Raw genomic sequence first — 9328 nt, forward strand, 5'->3', positions numbered from 1 at the left:
AGCACCTCCTCTCCCCTCCCCTCAAACAAAAATGCCCGTCTCTCAATGTGATTGGCTCACACAGGGGTTACTAATGAGCAGTATAAACTAACACACACTGAGTGTGAATGATGATAGGAAGAAGGCCCCTTAAATGCCTTCCCTGTTTTAAAATGAAGATGCTTGTTAACTATAAAGAATCTATAAGGCATGTCATTTTGGGACAGAAGAGGAATATGACAAAGGCAAGAGGGAAAAGTCAGATAAAATGAAGAGGGTGAGAAGCTACCCCACAGGCAGGCTGGCTCTACCCGGAAGTGTATCAGAGGCTCAGCTTCTGTAAGCTGTTTCTGATTTTCACTGATCCTTCCCTTCTTCTGCAAAAAGAAGCTCTGAGTGTTTAAAGTGTCTCTGTCTTCCCCACCAATGGATTTACATGACAGCAACAATAACTGTCCAATTAAGCCTAGGCAGCCTTTTATAAGTTAGCCCTTAATACTCTCAGGCCTTGCATTGCTGCAGAAGTTCAAAATTTGTAACTTTTCCTAGATACGTTTTGAAAGAAGAAAGCGTGAAAGGGAGATATGCCTCAACAAAGTTAATCAAAAAATAATAATAAATTAAAAATAATATATCTGGTCCAAATGGTAATGCCTTGAGTGATAATGGTCAAAGTCAGAATTACAATGGGTTGACTGGTGGGAAGCGTCCTATGATCCAGATAAACTATAGGTTCCCAAGGAAAATAACTCTGATTTTCAGATGCTGAGCCGGGCCTACCACAGGACTGATAAGAAAACCAGGATCAGATCTTTGCTTGTCCTGCTCTGACCCAGGACCCTTCTTTTCTTGCTTTCTCCTTAGTGTTGAGATAATAAGATTGGGCAACAGTTGCTATATCAACTGGGATCGGAAGATGTTTTATGCACCAAAGAACACACCAGCACTGGCTCGCACCACCACCCTTAATGAGGAGCTCGGCCAAGTCAAATATGTGTTCTCTGACAAAACAGGGACCCTGACTCAGAACATCATGATTTTCAACAAGTGTTCTATTAATGGGACCATATATGGTATGCCTGCCTTCCTGCTTTCTCAGTCCCAGGGAGCCACTTTGCAGATTGTTTTTATCAAGCTCTAAAACTGTATGCCTCTGAAATGCACAGTTGCCTCTTATTCTCACAACCTTCTCTATTCACTACGTAAAGATCATTTAGCCCATTCAGCTCTAACCAAAAAGTATTTACTTAGCACTGCGTAGATACAATCCATCATGTTAGACATTGGAAATACCAAGATGTACAAACTTAATCTCTGTCCTCAAGGAATTCCCAATGTCGGGAATGTCCGTTTACTCTCATTAAATCATATGGTGCAACCAGCATATTACTGAAGCTACTAGCTTCTGATTCTCCCTCAGACCAATAAACAGTCTTAGAGAGAAGCCATCAAAGAGTATTCAGAATTTGCTCAGTGTCTCCCAGGCCCACTTCCTCATTTATTTCATGCGTTAATCGTAAGCTTGTTTTTGTGACAGTGCTGTTTTCCTGTGTGTGAACATTCATGCCCAGTGCGCTAACTAGCAGAGGAAGGTGATCACATCTAAAAAGCGAGAGCAGGGCTGGCCGAGTGGCTCAGTTGGTTAAGAGCTCGCTCAAGAGTTTGAGCTCTGAGCAACAGCGGTTTGAGTCCAGCCCTAGCTGAGCAGCCGCTGAGCTGCCAACAGGTTAGCAGGATGGCTCAGCTAAAAAAAAAAGAGGAAAAAAATTAAATTAAATTAAAAAAAATTTTTTTTTAATTTAAAAAAAAGCAAGAGCACATGGGATGTTCCGAGATGATGAAAAAGCTTTGAAACTAGAGTGATGTATGTGGTTGTTGTACAACATTGTGAATGCCCTAAATGCCCCTGAATTGGACACTTTAAAATGGTTAGCTATGTGTTTTGTAAATTTCATCTCAATTAAAAAATAATTTAAAATTTTAAATTAAAAAAAACTAGAGCACTCTAAGATTTCCTATTGCCCCTGCCAAACAAGGTTTTCATACGTATAAACTCTGAAAGCTTATTTTTGGATGAATTGATTTGGATGAGAATCTTAACCCTCTGGCTTATTGTAAGACCTTACCATGTACTGCGTAATGTTGAAAAGGTTCATTGGTGCTTCTGTGCTTGGCATCAGACTGCCTTCAACCCCTATTCTGTCTATTACTATCCACTGGTCTAGAATCCTAAACATTTTAGCCCAATTATCACATCTCTTCTAGGTAACTTTTCTGAGTGGGGGGCATCCTGAGGTACTAAGTTTCTCATAGATACTTCCTACCTCTCCTCACTAACACTTAAGGGAAAAGAGTTGGAACCCAAGGAGATTCTTACTATTGGCTTGGGGAAAGGAGCTTACAGAAGCACTGAGGGCTATGTGACCTGAGGGCATTTGAGGCAGCTTGACTGCAAATCCAAGATTATAGAATCAGAAGAAATGTTAGCTTTTTAAAAACCCTTCTTTAAATTACCTTATAACCCAGTAACTCCATTCCTAGGTATATACAAAAAAAAAAANGGGCCAAAGGATCAAGAAGTACTTTCTTTTTCCAGGCTGCCTGTGAAGCCTGGGAGCCCCACTGTGACAGCAGTGGCCTTAGTTCTCCATCAGCTTTGTCACGAGGGACAAAATTGAGTATCACTTTCAGCCTTTACTGGAACTGCTTTTTACTAAACCGGAGACTGTCTGTTCTTGTGTCTGACTGGCTCTGGTAATAAACAACTAACCTCGGGTTTGTAGCAACAGTCAGCTTCTTGTTTTTTCCTATAGAAAGGAAGCAAAGTGAAGCTTTAAGACTAAATGTCAATCAACTCCATCACAATATTGAGAAACACAGAACATCTGCAAGGACTTAGATGTCAGGAAAGACTCTAGGAATGAGGAAGGAGCAGACTGTGTCCTGCCCCTGCAGGCCTCATGCTGATGGGGAAGCCTTGCCCTCTGGGACTTGGTCTGATAAAGGTCATTTTCTTGTCTCAATCTGAGCAGAAACATCTGGATCTGGGGGACTCATAGTCTAACAGTGGAGGCAGGGCACTCACTGGAAACCATGGGTAAGTCTCAGTTATAGGCAATAGGGATGGAGCGGGGGTATTGAAAGTCACCCTGTAATTTTCTCCCACAGCTTTGGAGAGTTTCAGATTATTTATTCTAATTTATAATAAATAAATTATAAATGAATTTATATTTATAAATTATTATTGTTATAATTTATTTATAACAATTCTAATAATTTTACCTTTCTCGTTTTCCCCACTGGAGCTGATGAAGTAGGGCCTAGAGAAGTGGCAGGTAGAGGAACATGGTCTCAAAGTTAGTACTGGCTACACAGACTATCCAAAAAGGAAGGCAGGCCAGTAGAACTCATCACTGAGTTTTTGTCTGCACCATGAGGGTAGTCTTGCTTTCACATGATTCATTGAAGAGAAGGATGAGGAAGCGAGAGTAAGACTGGAAAGGAAGGGCTGTATGACTTCAGAGAGACCAACTCAAAGAGCTGAACTACTCGGTATGAACCTGCGTTAGGCCAGGAATAAAAGCAGATTTTAGCCTGGTTTATCTCAATCCTCCTCTATTGTGTTCTCCCCCATCCCTCACCCGACTCTCAAATCTCACATATTGAATGATTTTAAGGATTTATTGTTAATTTTTTAAGTGATAAAGGTATTGTGGTTATGTGTTTATATAAGATCCTTTAAAGATACATATTAAGCTGTTTACAGATAAAATTACACAATGTGAGAAATTTGCTTAGAACAAAAAGGAGGGCGGGGGAAGAGGAATTGATCATTGTTGAGGCTGGGTGCTGGGTACATAGGGATTCATTGTACTATTTATGTACCTTCACATATGTTTGAAATTTTCCATAATAAAAAGTTTTTTAAAATCTCACTTTCTGAGTAGACTTAGAGGCGGCTGACAGTAATGTCACACCTGTCTTCTCTAGAGACATGAGGCCATATGATGCTGGCAGAATATAAACTTATACAACCACTTTGGAAAACATTTGGTAGTTTCTTAAAAAGTTAGATATAAGTTTACTGTAGGACCCAGCAATTCCACTCTGAGATATTAAAAAGGAAATGAAAACATATGTCCATGCAAAGTCTTGTACACAAATGTTCCATGCAGCATTGTTTGTAATAGCCAAAAGCTGGAAACAACCCAAATGTCCAATAAAAAATAAATTAGTAAACAAATTGTATAATATTCATACAATAGAATACTTCTTAGCAATAAAAAGAAATGAACAATTGGTAGATGCAAAAATATGAATGCATCCCAAAATAATTACGCTGAGTGAAAGAAGCCATACAAAAAACAGTATATACTATATGATTATATTTATATAAAGTTTTTTTCCAACTTTATTAAGATATAAGTGACATTTAACGTTGTGTAAGTTTAAGGAGAACCACATAATGATTTGAGATATATATACACATATGTATATATATCTCAAATATATCTCAAAATGATTTTGAAGTGATTTCCATAATAAGGTTAGTTAATACATCAATCACCTCACAAAGTTATNTGGGATTTAGGAAGCCAGTCCTGTTGACCTGCTTGCAGCTTCCCTGAGAGAGTCCTAATTTTGCCAGAATAAATTTTTAGACTAAAGCTTGGGAGCAGGATGTTTTTCCAGCTCTTTGACTCTGTAACTCTTTAAACCCAGAATTAGCACATGCTTTAAATTTCAGCCACAACTTAGATATGCAAAAATGAGACTTTATTTCTCTATAACTAAACTTAATATAGCTCATAGCCACCACCCCACCTTTTTAAAGAGCCAAAAGCTTAACTTTCCAATTCAGGATAACCCAGTTACTTCTAGTTTAGAACTCAGTCTCTTTAGGACAAATGTTCTGACAAATTCAGGATTCTCTCTGCCTCCTTCCCAGTCCTGCCCTTTTTACAGGGAGTAATCTCAACTGGAAGGACAGGATTCGTGTGAGCCCTAGCTAGCTAGCATACTCTATGTTTGTCCTCCTTCTATTTGGTCTCTGAATAGATGATCTCTATTCCTCTTTCCTCATTGCATACACTGTAGAAGCTTCTGTATGTCAACCATGGTTGGAGGTGGGGGGGTGGGGGTATGCTTGAGGATACTTAGCTTTCCCTGCACCTATCAAAGGAGTATGAGACTCTAGTCCTGACTCTAGAATGCAATTATTTTGCATTCTCCCCTCTGTGAATCTTGATATATTTGTTCTCATCCTCCAGGCTTTGGCTTTTGATATTTAGAGCCAAGATTTCCTCTCTGTTTTCTCCTTTGATTCTTTTTCTGACCTCCCTTTCTGCTTCTCAGAGACAATCAGCCTCGTGGCCTGGTTTTAATGTTAGAATTGTTTTGGGGGGGGTAAAGGAAAATTACAAAGAGGGTGAACTACATTGGGTAATATTTCAAAATATTAACCTTCTACATGGAGTTTACTCTGTTCTATATCCTGAACATTTTCTTTTATAATTTTAGAAAAGGCACCTGAATGACAATCATGTCAACAACCGCTCTGTTATGGTGCTGGTGAATGGAAGGTAAGTGCTAGGGAAGCCAGTTTAGGTGGGACCTGCTCTCGGGTAGGGTGGCCTTGCTAACACTTGATGTGCTGACTGCNTGAAGCTAATGTATGCTAATGTATGAAGCAGAAAAGAACAGAGCCAATTGATAAGGGATTCTCTAGTTTATACTTCTGTTGTAGAGGACAGTCACAATTTGTCTAAGTGGATGGATCAAGGACCCTGCTTTAGAAATTTAGGCACATTTTTATTTTCTCATAACCAGTTTTACTCATGGCCTCTTTAATAAAACCTTACTTAGACTAATAGAACATGTTACTTAAACTTATGATTTTCAAACTCTGTTTCTTTAGAGGAGTCTAAGGGCTGCTACGGGGGAAAGAGAGGAGAGCAATTGAATTTTGTCCTGGCCTCCTTATTCTGAAGTTCCTGCTTTCAAAAAGAGCAGCTTCACATTGATCTATCCTGTACAATTTCAGTTAGAAAATAGAGGCTGCTGCTCAGAAATGAAACTTGAAAAGCACTACAATAGATAATAATCAGCCTTGATAACTGGAGTTCAAATTGAAGACTAATTAATTAATCATTTACTTTATTTCCATGTTATCATTTACAGGTTGCCTTTATTCTTGTTGGATCTAAACAGATTATTTCTTCATTTATACAATTTCTTTGCATAACCGAACTGTTCCAGTGCTGCCTATACTTAATTCCATGACGTTTCATTTTTACTTTTACTCTATTGCTTATTGCTACATGTATGCTTATAGGTGTGATAGGATGACACAGCGGGCCAATTGTTGCCCATGTTGTTTTATAGGCAGTTTTAAAATTAATTATCCCGATTATTATCCCCACATCCCACCCCTGCTCTCCATACCTACTGACTGTAGCTTGGAGCTACTCTTGAACTCTATCAAGAAGAATGCATGTCACTGAGGCTTCCACTACTCTGATGTATCTCTTAGTACAGTCTATCTACTTTCTGCCTTCCAAAAACTCATCAGCATCTCAGGTCTGCCCATGGTTCTTCATCCTCAGTCCCAGCTGTTAGGCATTTATTTCCTGTTTGTACTTCTTTATAGTCATTTCATCAGGTTTGAACAGGAAGTCTCGATGTCCTACTTAAGCTGGATGCCCAAAAGTGAACATAGTACCCCAGATAACATTTTATACTTTCCGAAGGAAAGAGTGCCTGAATGACCTCTCACAAGTGTAGGAATTTATAGCAACTGCCAGCTTAGCTGCCCCTGGAATTTACACCGTCTCTCTGCTGCCCCTACCTTGTGAGAGGTTGAGCAGAGAACTATATTCTCTTTCTGGAGACTGGCACTGCAGATCCCTCTATACTCCTGCTCTAATCTGCACTGGTGTTCTCTAGGCCTGCTATTCAGCTATCATCCTAAGACTTGCATTTACTCTTCCCATGTTTCCTGGCTCCCATGTTGTCTTTCTTGGGCTGCTCTCAGTTTGCTTAAGTATACACTAGAAGCTTCCTAAGAGAGGATACCTGATGAGTAGTCCAAAACAAGTGAAGTGCTTCCTAAAGAAATTTAACAATCTGTCTGCAGAGGGCTAGAGCTTCTAATGAGTGTGTCATCACTTCAGAGTAAAACCCACTTTATTTTAAATTTGANTATAATATGAATGGTCTCCTGTGGAGCCCAAGTAATACCTTCTCTAGCTCTCTGACCAAATTTTCAAAACCAAAAGTTAGAATGCAATGCTTGGAAATTAAAAATGTACTTATGGCATAACAGGATTGAATATTTTAAATTAGGATGGACTGTCTCCCCCTCTCCTAAATGTGGGACATGTGGTTGTTATAGATGTCCAAGAATAAATTAGTAATAGTTTGACAACTCCTTATGTAACAACATCTAAATTCTTCATCTAAATTATTGTTTTAAAAAATACATATAATACATAATACATATATAACACAAACATAATATAAACATATATAAAACAAAATTAAAAATTTTTGTTTTAAATAATATACCAAAAAATTTTTTTGTTTTAAACATACATTTAAAAGCCTACATACTTTTAAATCTCTAGGAGAAGCCAGACTAATATAACATCATGTTGTACTAGTGAAACTCATAGCAAACAGAATGCCAGAGAACTAGCAAAAGTGAATGTTGAGTTAAGACAACACTCAGATATTTTTCTCCCAAGTTTATAGCTACTACCCTTTACAACTATCACCCAGATTTGGAAATTAGGAACAAAATAAGTAAATGTATTGAGATTTATCTGCATAGAGATGACACTTGAAACCAAGGGAAAGAGGTTCAAGAATATATAAATAGTGATTTTGCAGCAAGGACTTTTGTGTATATTATAACATTCAGAGAAAATTTAATTTGTAATAAGATTTAAAGAAATATAACCCTGGAATTAGAAAAAAATTATCTAAAAGTGAGAGTGAATTTATACAAAAGGCCTTTTTGTTTGTTTGTTTGTATAAAAGAATATTATCCTCCCCAAAGAAACTATGCTGCCTTTCTGTGTCTGTCAGACTGGTGATGTGTGTCACGCCAATAGATAACATGGCTTCATTCAGTGGGGAAATGGGCAATTGTCACGTCCAGCGTGGCAAGGGCACATGGGTCTCGTGAGGGGCTACGCAGATTGAATAGAGTCAAAGAGACAAAAGTTACATTTGAGCAGAGACCAAGGGACTCAGCCAGAGAAGACTGAGACTGAGCCCCTAATCGGGTCAGCGCATGGTTTTTATTGAGAAATTTCAAAGAAGTAAAACTGCTGTCAATCCATTAGCAACCGTGTGTGATTTGTGTGCCTTAAGGCCTCTTTCATTAACATATCCCATTGTGTTCCAGCAAATCCTATGCCTTCACACATCCGGCCACATAGCCCCAGAACACTTGTTACTGTGTCCTCCCAGGGGAGATAACTATTATCATTCCAATAGGTCCCAGTCACCTGAGACACTCCCCAAAGAGAGAGCATTACCGGCCTCCGGTCATACCAGGACTCTCCCTCACAGAGATTACGTGCCTCAAGTCATACCGAGACACGCCCTCTTAATTTAGGGTTTGAGGCTAATGCAGGGGGGGTGGTATTGGAATCGGCTATAATGCAACAGGCAATGGCCTCTAGATGTGCCCTCTGTTTCTAGCAATTTGGGTGTTTGTCATAATAGAATTGTTGCAAAGGGGTTGCTCATGTTTCCAAAATACTTGGCAATGTATATTGTCTTGTTTAGTCCTTTATCAGGAAGGATTTATAGACCCTATGCAGTTGGGAAATCGAGGTACAAAACAAGGAGGGGAGAGAGCCAGGATTATTGTAGAATTACTGCCAGCCTGCCTTTTATGGGAAGTGGGGATTTAAGAGTCAAAAGTAATTCAGTTTTCACGTAAGGAAATAAAATTGGCACAGCCATACGATAGAAGACATTGTAGCTGTCAAAAAGAATGAGCCACATCTTCTGGATGTACTCTCCAAGATATATTAGTAAATTAAAAATGCAAAGTGCAGAAAAGTATGTATTTCGCATGTAACTTTCAAACATATATGTTGTATGTGATTATATGGGTCGATACTTTCTAGAAAGACATACAAAAATTATGTGGTTACTTTTGGAAGCAAAACTAAAACCTGAGGAAGAGGAAACTACTTTTTCCTTTTACATACTTCTCTATTATTTGAACTATTTTTTTACCATATACATATATTACTTTCACTTAAGGAATAATTTTGTACATGTACATCTACATATGATTTTACAGAGTTTTAGAAAACCCTTATAGCCTGAA

Source organism: Hipposideros armiger, unplaced genomic scaffold (genome assembly GCF_001890085.2).
Source record: "Hipposideros armiger isolate ML-2016 unplaced genomic scaffold, ASM189008v1 scaffold_388, whole genome shotgun sequence".
In the NCBI taxonomy this organism is placed as follows: domain Eukaryota; kingdom Metazoa; phylum Chordata; class Mammalia; order Chiroptera; family Hipposideridae; genus Hipposideros; species Hipposideros armiger.